The 22,142-nt window shown below is 44.9% G+C and overlaps 1 long non-coding RNA gene across 5 annotated transcripts; it reads right to left on the bottom strand.

Annotated features, from left to right (window-relative positions):
* Positions 1 to 10,686: 10,686 nt before the first annotated feature.
* On the bottom strand, positions 10,687 to 16,091 carry LOC307209189. 5 transcript variants are annotated; one of them, XR_013835398.1, is made up of 6 exons: positions 15,387 to 16,091; positions 14,493 to 14,574; positions 13,803 to 13,909; positions 12,844 to 13,068; positions 11,017 to 11,078; positions 10,687 to 10,826 (listed from the first exon to the last, which is right to left on the bottom strand). It is a non-coding gene; the product is annotated as an uncharacterized lncRNA (long non-coding RNA). The 5 variants fall into 5 exon arrangements; XR_013835397.1 differs by having other exon boundaries at positions 11,017 to 13,068; XR_013835399.1 differs by lacking the exon at positions 12,844 to 13,068.
* Between the last annotated feature and the right edge of the window lie 6,051 nt (positions 16,092 to 22,142).

Genomic DNA, 22,142 nt, shown 5'->3' with positions numbered 1-22,142 from the left:
TCTGATTAGGGTGGCCATGTGTCCTACTTTATAGAAAAGAAGGCAGTCTTCTATTTTTTGAAGGACTGCCAGTCCCCTGTTTGAAGGTGACCTCTATTTGAAGTCCTGTTTGAAGATAAGGAACCATAACAAGGGAGAGCAGGAGCCTTGAAGTTGTTCGCCAGGCGTTAGCAGCACATTGGCAGACTGAGCCAATGCACAAGTCACCCGGTGTCTTCCCCAGTAAGCAAGCTGTATTGTGTTTATTGTACAGTGGTACCTCGGGTTACATACGCTTCAGGTTACATAAGCCACTAACCCAGAAATAGTACCTCGGGTTAAGAACTTTGCTTCAGGTTGAGAACAGAAATCGTGCTCCAGCGGAGCGGCAGCAGCAGGAGGCCCCATTAGCTAAAGTGGTGCTTCAGGTTAAGAACAGTTTCAGGTTAAGAACGGACCTCCGGAATGAATTAAGTACTTAACCCTAGGTACCACTGTATTTAAATTATAGTAATCATTAAAAAAAAAATTAAGGGGCGCGGGTGGCGCTGTGGTCTAAACCACTGAGCCTCTTGGGCTTGCCGATCTGAAGGTCGGTGGTTTAAATCCCCGCAATGGAGTGATCTCCCGTTGCTCAGTCCCAGCTCCTGCCAACCTAGCAGTTCAAAAGCACACCAAAAAGCGTAAGTAGAAAAATAGGTACCGCTCCGGCAGGAAGGTAAACGGCGTTTCCGTGCGCTGCTCTTGTTTCAGTGTTCCATTGTGCCAGAAGCGGCTTAGTCATGCTGGCCACATGACGCGGAAAAACTGTCTGCGGACAAACATCGGCTCCCTCGGCCTGTAAAGCGAGATGAGTGGTGCAACCCCAGAGTCGTTCACGACTGGTCCTTTACCTTTACCTTTTTTAAAATCATTTTAAAATTTGCTTGTCTGTATATAAATTGCCATTTGTGAATGGATACAGCAATTGATGTCATCTTTTCATTTTGGTGATGCAAATCCTCTTTTTTTTGGCAACGCTTAACTGGCCATCATTGTTCTGGTGTTGAAAATCTGAGCTGAGCATAAGCTCGGAGGCATACTGCTTCTTAATTTTAAATGTATTTTCTGCGCATGCACAAATCCTGCAGTCATTAATCTGTACCCAGCATTTGTTGATGGACCTGGAACAGTGTTTTGGAGCCTGTGGCAGGATGATGTCCTGGGCCCCCTCTTACCTTGCCAACTGGATAGGCAACCACAGTTATGGCCACTATCTTGATATCCACCAAAAGTAAATCATTCCATGTAATACACTAAAGCATTTTTTTAAAATAAAAAAGCTTAGTTTAAAAGCACTTTCTAGAACCTCAAAGCAAATTACAGTGGTGAGGCAAAGGCATCCTCCTGGACACCTCAACCAGAAGGACCAGCTCTGAGAAGGACCCCCTTGGCCCTTTCTTAGCAAATAATGTATAAAGCAAAAGTAGGACAGGGGGCGGAGGGAAAAACAAAGCAACATCCCAAGCAATCCCAATGCAATCTGTTACCTGAGTTATTAAGACTGAGGACATTTGTCTAAGCATATTAATTAAACATCAGGGACCTTAATTTAATGGAGCGTCGAGCAGAATGTGTCAGACCCTGTAGAACGTCTTCCCAACTGGGGTTTCCCCTGCCTCAGAGGGAAACCTCTCTTGGCCTTGCTCATTTCCACAACCCCCCACAAATTACATACACATATAGCAGACGAGGGCTGGAATTCATATCTGAACGATACAACAAAATGTTGGTCAGGGTAGGAAGCACATCTGAATTCTGCTTCAGGCAGCAAATTGTCTTGGGCTGCCGCTATACAGAAAAAGATGTTTTAGAAGGCTGCCTGGGTGGCAAGAAGAAAGAGCTGGAAGACTCTGAAGACCCAGCCCCAATTCAACCCCCTGCTGCAAGTGAAGGGAATCTTGTTGCCACATTCCCACACATCAGCATATGCAACCCAGACGTCAATGTGTCATACATCGGTTGAGTCTTGCCCAGGAATTTTTTTTTACTGGTGTGAAGCTTCACTCCATCTCGTAACACCCTGTCTCGACTTACATCAAAGCTCCAAACCAGCAGGGTACAAACAGCGCACCCAAAGTTGCTTTAAATAAAAATAAAAATCATTACAAATAAACAATACAGACATTTGAGAGACAGAAACAAACGATGGCTTGCCTATTTGTTCGCAAATTAAGCAGAAGAAAAATGATGTAGAGAGGAGAAATGGTTGTTGCAGAGAGATAGAAACAATGCTATGAATACAGTGGTGCCCCGCAAGACGAATGCCTCGCAAGACGAAAAACTCGCTAGACGAAAGGGTTTTCCGTTTTTCGAGGTGCTTCGCAAGACGAATTTCCCTATGGGCTTGCTTCGCAAGACGAAAACGTCTTGCGAGTTTGCTTCCTTTTTCTTAAAGCCGTTAATACCCGGGGAATCCGCGCTCCGCAAGACAAAAAAATCGCAAGACGAAGCAACTCGCGGAACGAATTAATTTCGTCTTGCGAGGCACCACTGTAATACGATCATGATTCCACAGAACCACAATGGAGTGTTCAGTAATAAGCCCTGGAATGAATTAAATCCAGAAACAAACAAAAATTTAACCCTAACCCTAACCCTGCCAGCCACAAGTTTGTCTTTTGACATAGGTCACGGATGGTCACCATGTAGCTGCACAGACCATTGGTTTGGCTTTACTCCTGGAAACCCATAAAGAATGAGTGCAGATATTACAATAGGTAATACTTCCTCAAACCCAGTATCGAGGGAAAAGGTCAAGTTAGTCCTCTGTCCCTGGGCCGCGGTTAGTCAAGCGGCGACAAGCAGAATTGTCGTCGGTGAAGATGGACAGGAAACAAAGCTGTGGATCTCAAGAGGCCACTGTGCCCACTTTACCTGTGGTTTCCTGCAAAACTTGCCTGGGACCCTGGAGAACTACAGTCAGTCCAAGTAGGCAGTACTGGGCTACAAGGGCTAGTGAGCTGACTCAGTATAAGGGAGCTCCATATGTTTATAAGTAGCATGTATGGAGCTCCCATCTCCATTAATAACGTTTAATATTTAGGGGAAAGTAGTTGCAGCATCTCACAGGTGGCAAGTACAGGGAATCATAGAAACATAACTTTTTTTGTTAGCCGCAAGACCCCTGTGGAGTTCAAAGCTCTACAGTGGTACCTCAGGTTACAGACGCTTCAGGTTACAGACTCCGCTAACCCAGAAACAGTACCTCAGGTTAAGAACTTTGCTTCAGGATAAGGACAGAAATCGTGCTATGGTGGCAGCGGGAGGCCCCATTAGCTAAAGCGGTGTCTCAGGTTAAGAACAGTTTCAGGTTAAGAACGGTCCTCCAGAACGAATTAAGTTCTTAACCCGTGGTACCACTGTATTGTCAATGGCCAGAGGTGAGTGTGGGTCCTTTTATAACCCAAACATAAGAGGAGAGGTATCAGCAGACTTGGGAGAACTCATGAGATTGAAGAAAACGAGAGAGAGAGTGAGAGACAGTGGTGTAGCGTGGGTTGTCAGCACCCGGGGCAAGGCAAGTAATTTGCACCCCCTAACTCGTGGATTTGCGCCCCGTAACCCTAACCCCCAGATGTTGCGACCGGTGCGACCGGCCCCCCCTGCACCCCCCACGCTACGCCACTGGTGAGAGAAAGAGAAAAAGAGAGAGAGAGCTCTAAAGGGAGGGAACCAAAATTTTGCCCAGTGAGGAATGAACATGCTCAGTGGACATGGAATGCTGACTGACTGGGGGGGAGGAGGGAATGCAGTATTATGGAACTGGGCATGGCTGCCTGCCTCACTAAACTAGAGACTTTGTGGGTAAATGGTCCCCATATCTGATAAACAGAGCTTTAAAGGTAAAGGTAAAGGGACCCTTGACCATTAGGTCTAGTCGTGGCCGACTCTGGGGTTGCGGCGCTCATCTCGCTTTACTGGCCGAGGGAGCTGGCGTACAGCTTCTGGGTCATGTGGCCAGCATGACTAAGCCGCTTCTGGTGAAACCAGAGCAGCGCACGGAAACGCTGTTTACCTTCCCGCCGGAGCGGTACCTATTTATCTACTTGCACTTTGATGTGCTTTCGAACTGCTAGGTTGGCAGGAGCAGGGACTGAGCAACGGGAGCTCACCCCATCGCGGGGATTCGAACCACCAACCTTCTGATCGGCAAGTCCTAGGCCCTGTGGTTTAACCCACAGCGCCACCCACATCCCTAAACAGAGCTTTACTAAGAGGTTAATTACAACTACAGCAGCAGCAGCAATTCACATTAAACAACAATTCACATTAACAGATCCAAAATCACCATTGCATGTACAAACATGCACTTAGTTCAGTATGTGGGTCTCCTGATACCTTATGGTTGTCCTTTTCTGTCTTCTCCCATGTCACAAGCCAGCCAAAGTGAAGCAATTCATACCCAGAGCACATGATTCAATACCCAAAACACTTACTCTCTAGATACAGTGAAGAGGGGGCTGCAAAGACTTTCACATTTGTTGCAGCATTATTTATTGGCAACTCACTCTGGACTCAGCCATGGAAAGACTCTTAGAAGTTCACAGATTTAGCATTTAAATTGAGCGTGGCCTTCTCCAGAGGAATCATTTAAAAGATTAAGTAGGAGCAAGGCTTTGGGATGTGATTATTTACAGTTAGTCTATAGCCAAATTAAGGGACTACGGGGTTTTAGTGCCATTCTCAAAGTACTCACAACCACCCCAAAAGGCCCTCATGTAAGGCCCATCAAAGTAAATGGATTTTGGCACAAGAGAACAGATTGAGAATCAAGCTCTGTACCCTGCTGTAAATTACAAAGTGGATTCTTTTCCAGTGTAAATTGATACCAGGGATTTCAGCAACATTATGCCAGTTTGTCCTTGCTGAGGAAATAGGCCGTAATAAGCCTGTACTTATTGTTGCAGTTGTCTTTCATCGCAATTACTGTCCTAAATCAGAGGTGCCCTTGATCATAGGACACATATTACAGCAGTTTACCAGATATAAACATTTAACATCTATACTGAGCCACTGGGAGTGGCCATTAGGAGAGCTGAGATGAGCTGTCTGCAGTATGGTGTTGACACCCACCTCTGTTTCTCAGTAACATCTGAATCAGCAGAGGCTACGCATGACCTGAACTGGTGCCTGGATGCAATGAGGGGCTGGAGCAAAGTGAAGAAACCGAGACTGAACCCTGATTAAGACGGAGACTCTGTGGGTAAATGATTCCCAGGTCCTGTAAACAATGGTTTACTAAAAGGCTAGATACAAATATAAAAAGTTCCACCACTATAATAAGAAACCTCTATCTCGTTTTTGTCTTGGCAGCACCTTTTGTGGTAATGGGACTAGTTTAGGGTTGCCATATTTCAAAACGTTGTTGAGCTTTGGGGGTGAGGGCAAAGCTGTTGAGCTATTGCAGTTTTTAAGCTATTTTAAAGGAAAGACTTCAATTCCGACATGGGTTGCCATATGTCTGGGTTTTCCATTTTGCCAATTTTTGGAAATCCCCCACCAACGCCATTTTCTACAGATCTAGTCGAGTTTATCTGGAATTCTGACCACCATGTTGTTCACATGTATTTGCATCAAAGCCCAAAATGTGTTTTTGCTTTTAAATGAAACAGATTTCAAAGCTGCACCCAATACACACCCCAAGTATAACTAGAGTAAGCAACTAGAGGAACATTCTGGGAAGAAGGAAAGTCCCATTCATTCTGAGCCATCTCCACCACAGAAATCCACCCAGGTGGACTACACAGTCCACTTTAACCTGACTGCAAGTCCTGTGTGGAGTCACCTCTTAGGGCAGCTTTCCCCAACCCTCCAGGTGTTTAGGACTACAACGTCCATCTACCCCAGAGAGGTTGAGCTGGCTGTGGCTTATGAGAGTTGTAATCCAAAGCATCTATGGATAGACCACTGAAGACACAGAGCCCTGAAATAACAGCACACAATCAGTTAAGTTAGAGCTGTCTTGCTATGCCTCTGTTTATAAAGGAGCCTCAGAGATCAGGATCTGTTTTCTGTCCGCTGCCACCTTCCACGGTTCTAGTTGCAGCTGCCATCTCTAGGTCCATGCTCTCAAGATGAATCCGGTCACCTGAGTATCCCCTGCTTTTACTCGGTATCTTGCAGGTACTAAGTTTAGTTTAGTTCTTGCCGGAGAACTAAAAAGTCCTCTGAAATTTTCTATAGAATGAATTAGCTGCCATTTATACTCCTGATGCTCTTTAGGTGGTCTCATCTCCCCACAGAAGGTAACCTTTCTTTTCCAGCAGGCATTTCAAGTCAGCTGCATTACGTCTCTCTTCTTTTCTTTGTCGGTGGTTTCTTTTTATTATTGTTTTAGACGCCACATTATTTGATCGCTGGGTTGTTTCATTGATTGCTCTGCAAACCACTTTGTGGTGGCCTTGCATGGTGAAAAGCGGCCTGTCAATATCAGAAATAAAAATACAGGGGACCCAGGTGCCCTCAGCAGGCCCCGGCTGCAGATGGAGATGCTCTACTGCCGCCAACCTCTCTGCTGTCAGGCAATGAAGCTCCAGGCAGTGCTCATATGTTCTTTGCTGCTCTTTCTCTCACATCCTCCCCTTGTGTTTTTCTCTGTGTAACAGTCGGCACAGGGAGATCCTTTCAGAGATCTGAAGTGCAGACAGCGTGGGTTGCTGCCTGCCTCCTTCCACATTCTCACGTGCGCCCACAGCTCTGGCTCTCTGCCACCTGGCAAAGGAGCATTTCGCTTCCTCGTTACTCAGCTTTTGCCCGCAAGGTTTCTCCCAGCCTTCTGCACAGACAGGGCCACCCTCCCGTCATGCTCTTACACCAAGCAGCTCAGCTGTGCTCCATCCTGAAAGGTTGAGATCCTTCTCTCTGCGTTTGCTTTCAAGTTCTTTCCTTTCTGTGTTCAGCAGCATGTGCTTCCATGTGTTCAGCAGCATGCTGGATGCCATGTTATTTGTTCTAACTTTCAGAAATAGTTTTAAAATTGTGTTTATGTTTGTATCCTATGAAACCTCCCTGCTGGAGAGAATCTGGATGTACAGTGGTACCTCAGGTTAAGTACTTAATTCGTTCCGGAGGTCCGTACTTAACCTGAAGCACCACTTTAGCTAATGAGGCCTCCTGCTGCTGCTGCGCCGCCGAAGCATGATTTCTGTTCTCATCCTGAAGCAAAGTTCTTAACCTGAAGCACTATTTCTGGGTTAGTGGAGTCTGTAACCTGAAGTGTATGTAACCCGAGGTACCACTGTACTCCACAGGCATAAAATGTGGAGCAGGATGTTATACCACGGTTAGGGCAAGGACTTCTAACGTGGAACAAGATTTCCTCTCCTCTCTCTGTGATCTCCCTCCCAAATCTGTTCTGGAAAGTTGGGGGAGGACGCCCAAAACAGATTTTTTTTTATGGAGGTGAGGAAGTCCTGTAGCACAGGCAGAAGTCCATGTACTAATGGGGCACCTCTGTTGGTTGCAACCTTGACTGCAAAATGCATCCCTGTCTTCTTTAACAATGAACAGTGCACTCATTTGATGCTGTTTTCTCTGGTATCTCTTACAATCTACTCCACTTGGACCAAGTGGATTGTGCAAAACTTTCAGATCTTATTGCCCTCCCCAAAGTCACAAACCTGTTCACTTGAATAGGCTTGATTGCCTACTTTTTACACAAGGTCATATGGATTCTGAATTTTATACACACACACACACATACACACACCAACTTCTCTGGGATTTCCCACATCATAAGCTAACTATCATCCTAAAATGGCTATTTTTCTTCCCAAGTAGGGGCTTGGTTTTAATTTATGGATAGGTGAGTCTCAGCATTAAACCAACAGTGGGGTTTGTTCATCACACATGCACTTGAAAGAAAATGGAAGCAGGTGGTAGCAGGTATGGAAGTATCAAGTCAATGACAAATATCACCTAAGCTCCAAGGTCCCTGTACCCATGCAGGGATGTCCTTATGTGGATAAAATCCAGGGCTTTTCTTTCACTAGAACTTGCAAGCACCTCTCAGGTGGGTGCCAATGCCATTCTAAGAGAATGAGAGAGATGTTCATGGCGATTTCCAGCACCTCTTTTTCTAGATAAATTGCACTGCTAAAATCTATACATGTATGTAGGGCTCAGGGAAATATGGAAAGCAAGCTCTACAGAAACTCAGAGTGGAAAGTAGGGGAAATGTCATGAAATCGCTCTGAAGAATATCCCAGCAGCTTCTGCCCCCCCCCCCCACAAAAGCTGTCAACATTCTACACTTTTGACTATATTGAAAGGAATAAATGAGACAGGGTAAGTATGGAGAGAGTTGGAGAAATTGGATTCTTTATGATTGGCTGAAGCATTTTATCCTGGGGATAGATCATGGCTCAGAGCATATGCTTGTGATGGCAGGAATCCAGATGCCTATGGGAAGCCTGTGAGCAGGGCCTGAGCGCAACAGCACTTGCACCTCTTGTGGTTACCAGCCCCTGGTCTTCAGAAGTATACTGCCTCCAGCTCTGGAGGTTTCAACATAGCCAACATGGTTAGTGGCCTTCTCCTCCACAAATTTGCCTAATCCTCTTTTAAAGTTGTCCAGGTTGGTGGCTCCTGCAGGAGCGAGTTCCACAGTTCAATTATGGAGGTAGGTTATCTTGAAAAGCAGGAACTTTCCCAAGGGCAAGTGAGCTTTGTGGCCGAGGCGAGATGTGAATTTGAGTTCCTTGCATCTTCAGAGCCCTACCCATTGTGGCACCCTAGCTCTCACGCAAACAGAGCAGGATTGATCTACGCTGGGATCATAACTTTCCTGAGGTTGTTCTTGTCTTCCAGAGTTAGCTAAACAATTGTGTGCGGTGCCAGGCATCATTGGTAGGGTCCTTTCCAATGGCTCAGATTTATCCTGGTGTCGTTTTGTGCAGGTTGCTAAAGTCTGTGGATTGGCCACCATCACCGTTGCATTGTAGGAGTAACTCCTCCAGGTTCAGAAGGGCAAAGAGGGAAGCAAATTCAGCACCAGCACCTCCCTGCATACCTCTGAAGCACGCAGGTAAACGTGAATTTTTGCATGAGGGTTCCCTCTTCCCTGCTGATTAACATGCAGCAAAACAAAGCTGTCTGCATCTTCCCCACAAGAGCTGCCTAAAAAAGAAGAAGAAGAATTGCACGAGGCCGAGGCTGGATTTACAAGCATTGTAGTTATAGCAACAGGCGCTTGAGTTTATGCAAGAGAGCTCTGTGAGACAGTTACACAACCGCCAGCTTCACATGAAGAAAAGGGAATGCGCTGGAGAAAGTATACGACCAGGAAGGTGACAGAAAACTCTGGCAAAGGGCAAGGCAAAAATTGCTGCTGGCAGGGAAGAAATCCTTTTGAGATGGCCTGCCCTCCTTTGATTGGTCTCTGCAATAATTTATTGTGTGTGTGTGGTTTTTGTTTTGTTTTGGCGCAAGCGTCTAGCTTTTTTCTCTCTCCAGGCTCAAACTTTCATGTCTCTCCCTCCCCACACCTATCCAAGCTCATTCATGCCCCTGAGTAGTGAAATAATCACTGCAGGGAAACAATGCAACCTTCCTACCTGTGCGCTTGCGACTGAAAGCATCCTGCAAGTGTGTAACGCACACTCGTTTGGCAAGGCAAGTTGGCGTCCTTAAATTACACAGTGCTGACTTTCTCTTACTCACCGCAGGCAGTTGGGCTAAAGAGCAATTCTCCCTGCCTGCAACTCAGAGTCCCTGCTAGAAAATCAATAGTCATTTGGCAGCCTCCTGGCAGTGAACCAGCCATATTGCAAAGTCTCCGGAGAAGCAGCTTTTAGTTCCACGTGGCAAAATCAAAAAAGCACATTAACAAAAAAACACCTCAAGACCTGAAGAGTCCTCAGCCAATTCTGGTCCTGCTCTCTGGTCCGATTCACTCTTTTCCCCCCTTAACCCAAAGCCCTGCAAAAGTTAAAGCAGCTTTTGCTGACAGTCACATGTTGGTGCTGGGCAGGCTGAGAAATTATTCCAAGTTAATTTCTTGCAGTTTATCGGGGTACAGTGGTACCTCGGGTTAAGAACTTAATTCGTTCCAGAGGTCCGTTCTTAACCTGAAACTATTCTTAACCTGAGATACCACTTTAGCTAATGGGGCCTCCCGCTGCCACCGCGCCACCACCGCGCGATTTCTGTTCTCATCCTGAAACAAAGTTCTTAACCCGAGTACTATTTCTGGGTTAGTGGAGTCTGTAACCTGAAGCGTCTGTAACCTGAGGTACCGCTGTATTTTTATTTATTAATACTGTGTTTTTAGAATTGTATATTCTGTTGCTGTAACCTGCCTTATGGCAAAGGGAAGATAAGAAATTTTATAAATAAAGAAAGTAGACCTGAAAAAATTATGACCCACCCAAGCCAAATGCAGCTCATGAACCATAGGCTTAATAAATAAATGCCATATTTTTACTGCTTGCCTGGAATTCTCAAAACATGGGGTACTGTTAATCAGCTAAGAAGGGCAAAATGTGTCGCTGGTGGTAAATTACGCAGCCCTGACAGCTAATACTATTCCCCTGAGAACAGGACAATTGAAATTAATGCATGGCAGATCAGAAGGTAGATCAGGATCTAGCAAGAGATCAGCGAGGGTTTCCAAAGCCCAACTTAACAACAACAACAGCAACAACAAAATTCCCCCCACCTAAATCAGGCTACTGAGATGTGGAAGGCCAACCAGGAGTGAACTTTTCTGTGAAACGACTGCAAGCTCAGTTCAGTCCTTTTTCTGGATGAGAGTATGCTCAGGGGCTTCCTATTCTTTTGTTTAAACTTTGTGTCTAAGGACTCAGCTAGATTGGTAAAGAAAAAGCATTTTATATGTGTTGTAGATGCGATTTTTAAAAATAACACTGTGACACCAGAAGGCGCTGTGGAGTCCCATCTTTGCCTACCAGATTTCCCTGTATAAGTTTACAACACGTTTAAATGAATTGCTTCTTCGATGTGTCTAGATCCAGCCTAACTATAGCTGTTTTATACCTCACTCTGGTTGGTGGAGCTTGGGGTTCTAGTTGGTAGCTCTTGGGTTATATCTTGGAGTTCTAGTAAAAAAGAAAGAAGATCCATCAAGCCTGAAGTCTGCCCATTCCTGATATATGGCACGTCCTTTATTCTTCTTTTTTTTAGGCTTAGAAAAGAGTGCCAAAGAACGAACGCCAACGTCAACACCAGAGGATCATCCTATTGCCTGCAATGAGTAATACCTTCTTGGTGCTAAATTGTTAAGCCCAGATTCATAGCTGATGTTAATAACAACTTCTTCCTTGGAAAAATGCCGTATTGAAAGACAATTTCCTGTGTTGCTAATGGATTTGGAGTTAAATTCCCTTACGGTTCAAGTCACACGCTTAAAAACAGTACGGAAATACTTACTTTTCCACACTACCCAGTAGAATGCACGACCAACACAAAGTTTGCATCCCTAAAGCAGCTCTGTGCACACTTACAAGCAAATCTTAAATGGTGGTGGCAGCGGTGGCAGCAGCAGGGAGACCGGCACAACTCTTTCCCCCCAGGGTGTTGCTTGTGATAAGGGGGAATATTAAGACCTCTAATCTGTTTCCAATGTGGAGGTTACAGGGGGCCATTTGGGAAGGAAACCCTGCCAGGAAATGTATGGAGTCTCATTATCTTTTATCTTACTCAAGCAGAAAGTTTGCAGAAATCGGCTGCTCAGCCACAAAGGAGCTTTCCCAAAGAATTATGCAGGCCATGTGTGCATGCTTATCAGGGACTACAAGAGCAACTCTCCATCAGCCAGCTGTGGGGCCTTGCGGAGATAAAGCTATCCCTCTGCCCGGCGCTGACTTTGCGGATAAATCATCCTGTCCCCTCTGCGCCATTACGCCTAACCTCTGCTTGGCCCTCTCCAATTGTTAGACAATTTCGCTGCAAGAGCCAAAACAAATGAGCAAAGCATCTGCGCCTTTCTCAAGTTTCTCCAGCCATTACTGCAAGCAAAAAAAAAAAAAAAAGTGGAGGGGGGAGAGAAAAAGCAGCTGCTTAGCTTTGAAGAGCAAGGTAGCCCCATTATAAATGGGCCTATGCAGCTTTTAATGCGAGGCAATCCTACACCTGCACACACAGAAAGAGCCAAGGCAGGTGGGAAGGAAACATGAGATGAGCCTGGGAAGGAAAAGTGTGGGGTTCAGGTCTCCCTGATCCCGAGCAAGGTTCTTTTTCAAGGCGCAGAGCATATTCATAATATATCATGATTATCGCAACCTTCAGAGACCAATTCATCAGCAAGGAATGCATATGCATTATTTCCGCGATAACACACGTACAAAGTTGCCGACTCTTGAAATAAGGTTTTTCAAAGCCTGGGTCCTTGGGGATCATAGATTAGTAACTCCAGGAATTGGGGGCAGGAGTGTCAGGAGGCGAGGAAAGCTCTGCTCATCTAAGGCAGCCTTTCCTAACCTGGTTTTCCCCAGATGTTTTTGGATTACAGATGCCATCCTCCCTGATCATTAACTCCGCGGGCTGGATGCGAGTCCAAAATATCTGGCACTTGCTAAGCTACAAAAAACTAATCCAAGGCTGTTGTATTTTTTTAATTCCCCTTTCCTCCAAAAAAAGCTCCTGTTGACTACATTGTTCCTCCCACCTGTGAGTTTGGAGTAGGCTGAGAAAGAGAGACTGGGGTCTCATCCACAGTTCTGCTTTCCCCACCTAAAAAGCATGGAGGATCCATGGGACTCCTTTCCCATGGAAAACCCGTTCTTTAGTGCTCAATCAGAGCAAACGTCAATCTGGAGAAAACCTGAACTGCCATTTACTCAAACTGAGAGCTACAATACAGACCTCATGGGCTGGAGGTTTCCCACTCCCATCTTAAAACTGAAGACACTGCTTGTGTTCCTCTTGCATGCTTCCAGAAGCATCTGGTTGGCCGCTGTGAGGACAGGAGGCTGGACTAGACGGGCCATTGGCCAGATTCAGCAGGCTCTTCTTATGTTCTTATGAGGCTGAAAGCAAGGTCCTCCTCCTCTGGGAAGCTGTTTTCCGGTTCCAGCTCTAGGGTGGTCCCTGAAAAAAAAAGGTGGTGGAACATGATACATGGCTGGGAAATGGTAAAATTTTAGGGGTACATCTCTTTAGCTACTCTGGTGTTCACACCTGAAAGTTATGCCAACTTAAGCCCTGTTTTTCAGATCATAGCATCATATTGAAATATTATTACCGTATTTTTCACTCTATAAGACGCACCAGACCATAAGACGCACTTAGTTTTTGGAGGAGGAAAACAAGAAAAAAAATATTCTGAATCCCAGAAGCCAGAACAGCAAGAGGGATCTGGCTTCTGGGATAGCCTCTTGCTGTCCCGGCTTATGGGATAGCTGCACACAGCTTCTCCCGGGCAGGGGGATGAAGGCTCCCCCTGCCCGGATGAGGCTGCGCGGGGCTAAGCCAGAAGCCAGGACAGCAAGCGGGAACGCTGCGCAGTGATCCCTCTTGCTGTCCTGGCTTATGGGATAGCTGTGCACAGCCACTCCCGGGCAGCGGGAGGAAGGCTCCCCCACGAGCCGCGCTCCCTTTAAAGAGCGTGTGGAGAGTGTGTGCGGCTCTTGGGGGCTTTTCCCTGAGGAGGGAGAAGAGCATCCCTTCATGCGGCTTTTTTAAGGGAGCGCTGAGCAGAGCCTCCCGCCTGCATTCGCTCCATAAGACGCACACACATTTCTCCTTACTTTTTAGGAGGGGAAAAGTGTGTCCTATAGAGCAAAAAATACAGTACTTGGCTAGGTATACACCTTCATTGTTACCTTAAAGCATAGGTGGCTGACCTGCAGCCTCAGCCAGCATGGCCAATTGCCGAGGATGATGGGAGATTTAGTCCAACAACACCTGGAGGGCCACAAGTAAACTACCCCTGCCATAAAGAGATGACAATAGTGGTGAAGGAGAGCAGCCACAAATACAGTTTATACTGCTGGTCAATCACATCAACAACACGGATCCTGTGGCTCACCTTCCAGATGTTGTTGGACTCCTACACCCATCAGCCCCAGTCAGCATGGCCGTTGGTTAAGGGTGATGGGTGCTGTAGTCCAACAACATCCAGAGTGCCGCAGGTTCACTATCTCTAAACAGCACATTGCTCTACCAAGTGGTGGGGAGAACGGTACCATTCTCAAATTTCTGATCAGGTGTGGAAGTGGCACAAACGTAGCCTCACTAATTGCCAGGATCATAGAATTGTATCATTGGAAGGGGTTCTGAGGATCATCTAGTCCAACACCCTGCAATGCAGAAATATGCAGCTGTCCCATACGGGGATCAAACCTGTAACCTTGGCAATATTAGCACCACGCTCTAACCAACTGAGCTATCCAGGCTCTTGGTTATGGATATTATGGATGAATGATCTGCCTAACAGCTGCCTCTGCATATGCACTGTGGGAAGTTGTCACTTGCTGAAATAATAATAATAATAATAATATACCGTTCTATACCCGCAGGTCTCAGGGTGGTTCACAGAAATTGTTGTCTGCATTGTGTTTCAATCTTCTTAGCCATCCAGGTGAATTTTCCTGGCTTCCCAGAACAAAACACAGAAAAATATGTTCCAGTCAATAATTTAGCGTACCTAGGTGGCAACATAATTATGTTAGCACAGCGCTGTAGGCCTCTGTCTGGTAGCACAAGATGCTATGAGTTTCTTAACACGGGCTGTATTTAAACACATTGGATCAATTTGAATCAATTTGACATGTACACACTTCAGGGCCTGGCTAGTTTCAAATCAATTAAAGTCCTTATGACTTTATGATTAGAACCCCAAGGTTATAAAACATTAATGTAAAACTCACAGTTTAAAGTGGAAACGTAAAATCCCAGAGTTATGCTTCACCAAAAAAAAAAAAAAATCAAAATCACAGGAATCATTATATAAGCTCTGCTGAACAAACAAGGTAAGGGCCATTAGACTGTAAATTGTGTAGAGTTGGATGTAGGCTTTTTTCTTTCTTTCTTTTTTTAATAAGGAGAGGCTATAATTAGGGCTTGCTGGACAGTTAAATGAAAATGAGGAAGTGCAGTTAACTAGCAGCCTTCAGCCGAAAGGCAGAAAGGGGAACAGAAGCTCCAAATCAGAATGTTAACAATGGGGTCGTTTGTACAAATAAACAGAGACATTCTTGTTGGTTTTTACTAGAAAAGTATAATAGATTTGGGGTCACAGTCAGCACAGAAATAGTCCTCATATCACAACCATCTTGCTTTCTTGAGTCCAAGTTGTGGTGCTGGGTGAGGTGTTGGGTTTGGACCAGGAAAACCTGGGCTCGTATCCTAGCTCAGCCATGAAGTTCATTACACACACACAGACACACCACAATTTTTAATTTAACTTTATAGGACTGTCCTGAGGCTACCTTGGAGACATACCCTCCAAGGCATACAATCCAAAGCGCGTGAAATCATAATTATAGATAGCTTGCAGGCAACATCTAGTCAATCTACCCAGTGTTCCATGTGATCAGAACGATGGCAAGCATGGCCAATGGCCAAGGATGATGGGACCTGTAGTTCAATAACATCTGGAAGGCCGAAGGTTCATTACTCTTGCCCTAGAGAGTATGGGAGGTTCACATGTCACTTGGTTTGTTCATGCCACCAGGATCTCTTTTTTCAGCTGCCAGCTTTCGGCAGTGGATCGGCTCCCTGCTTTTGGTACTCTGGACTTCATTATGCCTGTTGACCTAGGGAAGGGGAGAAATTCAGTTTTGCATCTTAATGAGAAACAACCTAATTCACACTTCTTTCCAATAAGTGAACCGAAACACCTGCCCTTCAGAACGTCACTCATCCAGATTTTATGAAGCAATTCTCCAACCAAAAAATCCATATACAGTGGTACCTCAGGTTAAGTACTTAATTTGTTCCGGAGGTCCGTTCTTAACCTGAAGCACCACTTTAGCTAATGGGGCCTCCTGCTGCTGCCGCACCGCCAGAGCCCGATTTCTGTTCTTATCCTGAAGCAAAGTTCTTAACCTGAAGGACTATTTCTGGGTTAACGGAGTGTGTAACCTGAAGCGTATGTAACCCAAGGTACCACTGTATTAGGAAGAAAGTGTGCGTAAAAATGAATATGTTAGTGAAAATGACATACAAACATGCATTGTAATAGGGGGAATTGCGAACAAGCATGTGCCCATTACTCAAGACTGCATAAAATAATTGTTTATTGGGGAAAATTTCTGACCAATTTTCATGAAGATTTCTTTGAATCGCAAATTGCTGCAGAAATGTGGAGAGCTGCATTAAAGATTGGAAGAGTGAGAAGCTGAGAGAACCAAAATTGAAAGATACAGTAAGTCCATCTCTATATTGACCTACAGGCTTTGGATGACACTTGGACCTACTTGGTTGGGTGGGTGCGTGGGTGTTAGAGAATAGGCTTGTACACTGAACACAGGGCACAAATTGTCTCTGGACATGTACCTGCAAGTGTTTGTGTGCATACTTCTTGATTTTTACAGCTCAACTATTTGCAAACCAACAGGTACACAGGCTGTACACACATTGAACTTTACACGTGAACCACGCTCACGTAATCCGTTTTGTTCCAGTTGTGAGCCTATGAATGGAGAGTATTTGTGTGAAATTCACGAAATGGGCAAATCACAGCTAGGGATGCAACCTTTTTCAACCTGCCACTATAGCTGAAACCTGCTGTACAGACATTAGCAGGTGATAATGCTTCCTTCCATGCTAGGAAAAGTTTAACCCACTGTGCTGAACAGGACACTGCAGGCCAGACGTGTTTTTCTGATAAGCCAGCAACCCAAATCACAACCCGACTGCATTTAAACAGTGGTATTACAGTGGTACCTCAGGTTACAGATGCTTCAGGTTACAGATGCTTCAGGTTACAGACTCCGCTAATCTAGAAATAGTACCTCAGGTTAAGAACTTTGCTTCAGGATGAGAACAGAAATCGTGCTCCGGCAGCGCAGCAGCAGCAGGAGGCCCCATTAGCTAAAGTGGTGCTTCAGGTTAAGAACAGTTTCAGGTTAAGAACGGACCTCCGGAACGAATTAAGTTCTTAACCCTGTATATTTGTATCCTGCTCAAGCTTGGGCAAGAAAGTGGGATTACACACACACACAGCAGAATAGAAATTAATAATAATAATAATAATAATAATAATAATAATACTTCCCTTGCCTCTTGCCTGTTACTCTCCCTCAGATAAGTGGCAAACCTCAAAACTGTCCTTCACTGTATTTCCACTTTGCTGCTCCAAAGTACCGAGACAGTAAATCTTTAGAAGTGCTGCTGGAGAGACAGGGCCAAGAGTTATGCTCACGCACCTCTAAATGATTACAGTTCAATGTCTTCCTGGGATACGGTGAGTGGCAGAAGGGGAGGTTATTTGGTCAGCGCAGGTACAAGGGGGGTCATTAGTGTGCGAGAGCATGGCAGATAAATGGGTCAATTTGGATTTGCTACTCAGCCTGACAAGATGGAATTGCTGGTCTTATACTGCTGCGGATAATTAGCTCTCGCGACTGCCTTTTAGAGCATTGGCAGGCTATAGTTCCTCTGTTAGATGGTGACGGGTGTTTTTGTTTTAGACAGAAATTCTCCTTTTACGGATGGCCCCCTTTAACTCCATTAGCAGTCTGGTTACTATACTTATTTAGGTCCGTCCCCCACTTTAACAAAACCAAAGGAAAGCTACCTTCTCTTTTAGGTACATGGAGCTATTCATTTGAGAGTCTATACGATTCTATACGTGTCCACTCAGAAATAAGTCGCACTGAGTTCAAAGGATCTTACTCTCAGACGAAGGGCTTGTCCACACTTCTCCTTGTTCCGCTCCTTTCCCTCAGGAAATCCCACTGTTTACCAGAACAAATGTTCATGTGTTTCTCTGCGGATTGATGTGTGTTCCAATTCAGCGGTACCTCACCCCAGTCTACCTTGACCTCCTGAGCTGCCTCTGGCATCCCCTGAGGTCCATACAGGGGCACAACATTTGAATATTGAATATGGGAGGGGTGGCCAAGATATGGTTGAGCCCCAGCTCCCATCAGCCGCCCTCAACTAACATGGTCAGGGATTATGGGCGCTAGTTTTCTTTTGCAGCAGCGAAAAGAAAAATCTATCAGACCCGTGCCTACAAATCACAGGACAAATGGAAGAAAACACAGGAAAAACAAAAAGTGTTTGTGAGCCTTCTCTCTCTGTTGCCTTATACAGTGGTACCTCAGGTTAAGTACTTAATTTGTTCCGGAGGTCCGTTCTTAACCTGAAACTGTTCTTAACCTGAAGCACCACTTTAGCTAATGGGGTCTCCTGCTGCCACTGTGCCGCCAGAGCACAATTTCTGTTCTCATCCTGAAGCAAAGTTCTTAACCCGAGGTACTATTTCTGGGTTAGCGGTGTCTGTAACCTGAAGCGTATGTAACCCGAGGTACCACTGTACTGTACCTATTAAATGCACCAGAAAGCAGTTGGCAAAATGGGGCTGGGATATTAAGAATAAAACAGCAGCAGGTTTAGCTCAAATGAACATTGTGTTGGTTTGTTTTCAAATGGGGAAATCGTGACTTTTTATTTTGAAAAAAGTTTGCAGGCAGTTGTGGGGAGAAGGTAAAAACTCGCCACTCGCCGCTGTAGCCGAAAAATACTCTTTTTTTGTTAAAAATGCAACCCTTTTAGAGAAGTTAGTTGCAGAACAGATGGGCATATGTCTAAGAGGATTTAGTTGTTTTAAGGATCAACTCATTTCTAAGGTAACACCTGTCCCTTGGGGAGCAAGCTATAACGCTTGGCATTTTAGGGAGTCTGCAATTCAGTCTTATATTGCTTTTGCCATATGGTTTAACTTCAAACAAAATGGCATCCGGTCCCTCCTTACTTCCTTTGTTTCTAATGCACAATTTACAACGCACTCTAGGGGAACAGGCCAGGCTTTCAACCAAGCTATCATATTGTAGAGGGAACCTGGAGTGCAGCACAAATGCTTTTCAGAAGGCAAACAGCCAGCATGTACACACACACACACACACACACACACACACACACCCTCCCCCAAGATATACAGAATACATGCAAAATATTTTTAATTAAAAAATGAAGCAATTATTGTTGAAGATAAACCAAACATCTGCTTCAGAACAAAAATACAATAGAACATTGAAGATTTTATTCAGATTTGGCTATGAAATCCGAAATCTAGATGCCAATCTTCAACTTTTTGTTGTTATTTCCCCCCGCCCCTTTCCCCCTCTTTGCAGCTAAGCAGAGCCCAACTGAAGCCTGGATATGGTTCTACTTCTCTTCCAATCCAAACATAATGGGGCTTCAGAAATCCCTGCACTGGACAACTCAGCTCTCTCTGTGTTGGCTGAGAAGGAAAATTCAGGACTATCTATTTTATTTACTGAAGCATATTCAAGGTGGCTCACAAAAGCCCAATAATTACAAATTATTAAGTAAAAATAAACAAATAAATAAATAGAACTTGCAGGTCCCATTACCTGGTTTCTTTAAGAATCTACATATGAGGGTGTGTCATTTGTCGCAGGCACTTTTTTTCACGGTGAGTGTGTACACTGGGAATGCTCACACTTCACCTACCTTGGCAACAGCTGCTGACCATCTTCAGGCTTCCTGACAGGGAAGGAAATGTCTGCATCACTGCCATCTTGGTGTTGCTCTCATCTTGCCTTTGCTAGGCAGAGGGCCTTCTCAGTAGTGGCGCCCGCCTTGTGGAACACCCTCCAATCAGATGTCAAGGAAATAAACAACTATCTGACTTTTAGAAGACATCTGAAGGCAGCCCTTTTTAGGGAAGTTTTTAATGTCTAATGTTTTATTGTGTTTTTAATTCTGTTGGGAGCTTCCCAGAGTAGCTAGGGAAACCCAGCCAGATGGGCAGGGTATCAATAACAACAACAACAACAACAACAACAACAACAACAACAATTATTTCTGCAGCGCTGCTGCTGCTGCTGCTGCTGCTGCTGCTGCTGCTGGGAAAATTGTATTTTATTAAATCAAAAGATTTTTCAAAATCACCCTTCAGCCTTATAACGGAAGGAAACTAAAATAATCATACTGAGATAAAATGCAACAATGCAGCCAATACCCAACACTTAAAATGGCCAGGGAGATAATAAAACATGTTTAGCCTGGTGCCAAATGGATTGTCATAGAGTCATAGAATCGTAGAATTGTAGAGTTGGAAGGGACCCAGAGGGTCATCTAGTCCAACCCCCTGCAAGGCAGGAATCTCAAGAATTCATGAAAGATGGATGTCCAACCTCTGCTTTAAAACGTCCAAGAAAGGGGAGTCCACCAACTCTCGTGGGAGACTGTGCCACTGTCAAACAGCTCTTACTGTTTTTCCGAATGTTTAGTCAAAATCTCCTTTCTTGTAACTTGAAGCTATTGGTTTTGGTCCTACCCTCTGGAACAAGAGAAAACAAGCTTGTTCCCTCTTCCATGTGACAGCCCTTTAGAGATTTTAAAATGGCTATCATATCTCCTCTCAGTCTCCTCTTTTCCAGGCTAAACATACCCAGCTCCTTCAAACGTTCCTCATAAGGCTTGGTTTCCAGACCTTTTATCATCTTGGTCACCCTCCTCTGCACCTGTTCCAGCTTGTCTATGTCCTCCTTAAGTGGTGGTGCCCAGAACTGGACACAGTATTCCAGGTATGGACAAGATGTCATAGCTGCACTTTTTCCCTGCCTGACCTCAAGACATTGTGGTGCAGCGAACTGTGGGGTTGTTGGGGTAAGCAATGAAGGGCAGCTGAAATTAAGAGTTCTGAAATTTCACTATGGATTGAGATGCTCATGCAACATAAACCTTTTGCCCCTGTGCTTAAAGAAGTACACACCCCAAGCCTTTTGTTGCAAATGATACGTGCTTTAAAGGGGGATGGAACATAATTCACAATGTAGACTTCTTTTTTAAAAAAAAAAATATAAAATAAAGCCTGATAAGTGAGAGAGGTTTTTGGTTAATGTACAGCTGAGAATGGCAAAGGAAGGAAGGCTGGAAACTGGAGAAGCTTGAGCAAATGTTTTTACAAGCTCCCTTCGAGTGGAGTTCATGAGAGATTCCTGAATCCTGGCTTGCTGCCAGCAAAACACTAGTATATTTATTAGGGAACCTGCTGGCTTACCAGGAAATTACAGACCAGTTAAATACTTTATACAGCTAAGTAGTTTATTAAGGAGCTATTGGAGATTATGAAAAAGGGAGGGTTCTGGAAAGCATAATATTGTGAGCCTAAAGCCAGGAGGGCCTCAGAAGGAAGAGGGGACGACTCCACTCTGCCGGGTGCCTATACAGAAAAGCGAGGTTTTTCCAGTGCAGCCTGTGCCAAATGGAGGGGAACAGTCAATAATAAAGAATAATATGGGCAGGTGGAGAGTGGCTCAGATTAGTCCCATACCTTGGGCTAGCAGATGCCAAAAAGCCAATGCAGATAAATGACAAACAGTGAGCCTTGAGCCTAGAAATGAAATGATTAAGCGCTGCCCGGGAGGAATGGAAGACCGGCCTGAAGAACAATCAAGGTTATTGCAGGGAGTAAAGTCACCGTGAGGGAAAAAGGCGTGTTTTGTGGGCTTTGTGTGAGAGACGGTAAACAATATACCTCATTTGCTTGTGGTATTCTTGCTTCAATTTCCCAGCGTTCCCCCTTTTTTTCTTTTGCTACTCTCTCAGCAGTCTGATGTTTATTTCTATGCCTTACCAGTGACTGGAAGTATCTCCTGTGATTTGGATTCTCCCTACCAATCCACCCTTATATTTGCAGCAATTCTCTCTTGGTGAGCTGGATCGGTACCTTGGTACAGCGGGGTAACTATTTCCACACTGAGATTTCTTCTCACCTACCTGCCCCATTGCTGCAATTTGGCCAGTTGATCAGGGCCATTTGTGGTGGGTGGGGCAGTACAGGGCCATTTGGGCTAGGGGGCCTAAAGCTCAAAGGGAGCCTCAAATTTAGGCACTTGCTCTCTTGTCTTGTTTTTGTGTTTGATAAGTTTTGCAACTTGCTTCTATGCCTGTCAAACCAGAATGTGACGCTCTCTTAGCTTGGGGCAGCAAATTGATGCATTTGCCCTCAAAAATGCTAG

Source organism: Podarcis cretensis (genome assembly GCF_951804945.1).
Source record: "Podarcis cretensis genome assembly, chromosome: 2".
Lineage (NCBI taxonomy): Eukaryota > Metazoa > Chordata > Lepidosauria > Squamata > Lacertidae > Podarcis > Podarcis cretensis.
The sequence above is the reverse complement of the archived record's forward strand: the minus strand, read 5'-3'. Positions and strand labels throughout refer to the sequence as shown.